This window comes from Lepidochelys kempii, chromosome 4, assembly GCF_965140285.1.
Source record: "Lepidochelys kempii isolate rLepKem1 chromosome 4, rLepKem1.hap1, whole genome shotgun sequence".
NCBI lineage: Eukaryota > Metazoa > Chordata > Testudines > Cheloniidae > Lepidochelys > Lepidochelys kempii.
Window position 1 is genome coordinate 78,776,261 of NC_136383.1, and position 3,421 is coordinate 78,779,681.

Consider the following 3,421-nt stretch of genomic DNA (forward strand, 5'->3'; position numbering starts at 1 on the left):
CATAATGGCCAGATTCTCAGTGGGAGTCAGATATAATTCTAGGTTTCAGAGTAGCAGCCGTGTTAGTCTGTGTCCGTAAAAAGAAAAGGAGTACTTGTGGCACCTTAGAGACTAATAAATTTATTAGAGCATAAGCTTTCGTGAACTACAGCTCACTTCATCAGATGCATACAGTGGAAAATATAGTGAGGAGTTTTTATATACATAGAGAACACCAAACAATGGGTGTTACCATACAGACTGTAACAAGAGTGATCAGGAAAGGTGAGCTATTACCAGCAGGAGAGCGGGGGGGGGGAGGAGGAACCTTCTGTAGTGATGATCAAGGTGGGCCATTTCCAGCACTTTACAAGAACAGTAGGAGGGGAAATAAACAAGGGGAAATCGTTTTACTTTGTGTAATGACCCATCCACTCCCAGTCTTTATTCAAGCCTAAGTTAATTGTATCCAGTTTGCAAATTAATTCCAATTCAGCAGTCTCTCGTTGGAGTCTGTTTTTGAAGTTTTTTTGTTGAAAAATTGCCACTTTTAGGTCTGTAAGCGAGTGACCAAAGAGATTTGAAGTGTTCTCCGACTGGTTTTTGAATGTTGTAATTCTTGATGTCTGATTTGTGTCCATTTATTCTTTTACGTAGAGATTGTCCAGTTTGGCCAATGTACATGGCAGAGGGGCATTGCTGGCACATGATGGCATATGTCACATTAGTAGATGTGCAGGGGAAAGAGCCCCTAATGGTGTGGCTGATGTGATTAGGCCCTATGATGATGTCCCCTGAATAGATATGTGGACACAGTTGGCAATGGACTTTGTTGCAAGAATAGGTTCCTGGGTAAGTGTTTTTGTTGTGTGGTGTGTGGTTGCTGGTGAGTATTTGCTTCAGGTTGGGGGCTGACTGTAACCAAGGACTGGCCTATCTCCCAAGATCTGTGAGAGTGATGGGTCATCCTTCAGGATAGGTTGTAGATCCTTGATGATGTGTTGGGGGCTGAAGGTGATGGCTAGTGGCGTTCTATTATTTTCTTTGTTGCGCCTGTCCTGTAGTAGGTAACTTCTGAGTACTCTTCTGGCTCTGTCAATCTGTTTCTTCACTTCAGCAGGTGGGTATTGTAGTTGTAAGAATTCTAGGATCTATTAGCAGGAATGTTGCAAGCAAGATACAAGAAGTAATTCTTCCACTCTACTCTGTGCTGATTAGGCCTCAACTAGAGTACTGTGTCCAGTTCTGGGCTCCACATTTCAGGATAAATGTGGACAACTTGGAGCAACAAAAATGATGAAAGGTCTAGAAAACATGACCTGTGAGGGAAGATTGAAAAAATTGGGTTTGTTTAGCCCAGAGAAGAGAAGACTGAGAGGGGACATAAGTTTTTTTTCAAGTACATAACAGGTTGTTACAAGGAGGAGGGAGCAAAATTGTTCTCTTTGATCTCTGGAGATAGGACAAGAACCTATGGGCTTAAATGCAGCAAGGGTGGTTTAGGTTGGACATTAGGAAAAACTTCTGTGACGTTCTATACTTTGAGGGAGCATCCTGGAAACCCCATATTTCTCATTTTTATACAATTGTGATCTTACCTTACAAGGCATGCTTTATGTGTATCGCAGAAAGGTTATGATCTGCTGAAAGTCATTTCTCTATCAATATATGTATATCATTTAATGTATAAGAAGTTATCAGAATTGAGTTGTATGCTGTAAGTTGGGGAATCGGCCAGATGATATTTCCCCAGAAGCAACAGCAAGGAAAGTAATCAACACCCAAACAGGGTGTCAAACAACCCATTAACAACCATTGTCAAGCAAGGGAGCTACAATGCAATGACTCACCTACATGAGGCCAGATCAGGGGAATTGCTCGACCTTGCCAGGAGACTCGGCAATGCCCAACCAGACACGCTTGGACTTGTGTTTTCCAAGCACATGGACTGAGGGTATAAAACCAAACACAGGGGGCCCATGCTTGGCCTTTCTCCTTCACCCACCTACACTGAAACCAACAAGGACACTCTGAAGACTCCAACTGAGGGGACTGGCCCCAATTTCAAGGGTGAAATCTGTGTACTATGAACTGCAATATCCAATGGGGCGAGAAAAACTGCTTAGTCTAGTTGTTGCCCAATCTAATAGGGTTGAGAGTCTAGACTGCGTGCTTACATTTTATTTCTTTTGGTAACCACTCTGACTTTTTGCATAACACTTATAGTCACTTAATCTATCTTTTGTAGTCAATAAATTTGTGTTACTATTTATCCTTACCAATGAGTTTGTATGAAGTGTGTGGCAAATCTGCTTAGGTTTTGCAAATGCTGGTGTATATCCACTTTCCATTGATGAAGTGGTGAACCAATTAATAAATCAGCATTGCTCACCTTGAGCAGTGCAAGATAGTATATTCTTGAGATGCAAGGCTGGAAGCTGGAGGGATTGGGCTGGTGCCTTTCCCTGTGCGTTTCAAAAGTGCCTCTAGAAGCATTCATGCAATATAGCTGGGTGTGGGGCTCCACATGCCATTTTGCTGTGTGATAACAGCACCTGGAAGGGTTTGCTGCTGGTCTCTAGCAAGGCATTGTGAGAGACAGCCCAGGCTGGAGAGAGTTCAGTCCCAGGCTCCACCCTTGGGAATCCATCACAACTTCCTAACTGTGAGGGTGGTAAAGCACTGAAAAACTGCCTGGGGAGGTTGTGGAATCTCCACCATTGGAGACATTTAAGAGCAGATTAGGCAAACACCTGTCAGGGATGATCTCGATAATACTTTGTCCTGCCTTGAGTGCAGGGGACTGGATCAGAAGACCTCTCGAGGTCCCTTCCAGTTCTAGGATTTTCTTGTGGTGTATAGTCAATGTATCTGGTTCTATCCTACCTGCACCTGACCCTGGCAACATAAAAAAACATGCTGGCAATTGGCAGCAGTAGAAAAAGTAGTGGCAGAAGCTCCTCATGTTCTGGCAATCACTAATCCATTGAAGCCCCCCTATGAGGCTACTCACATGCTTAGGTGGATTCAGACTGGAAGCTTGGAAGGATTAGATTTTTATCAGTGAATATCCATTTCACTGTACTCACACACACCAACCAAAAATATTTCCATCAATCAAAATTTCATTTAAGCAAAGTAAGAAAATGCTGCTTGAGAACTTAAGGGTTAGATTTACGGATACTTAATTTATATATTTTGACATATGTTGACAGTTGATATTTTAACAGTTATAGAGCTTGAGATTTTTGAATCTCAGTATCTACTGCCATTAAATAATTATCTGACCTCCCCACCATAATTCCCTGCAACTTAAAATTTAAATAGATAAAAATTGATTTTAAACAATTCCCAGTTTGAGAAACACTGTTCTAGTATACTTTAGAGTGAAGTGGGAGGCATTTAGTTTGTTTTTCATCTTGGGACTTGTTTCCTTCTTTCT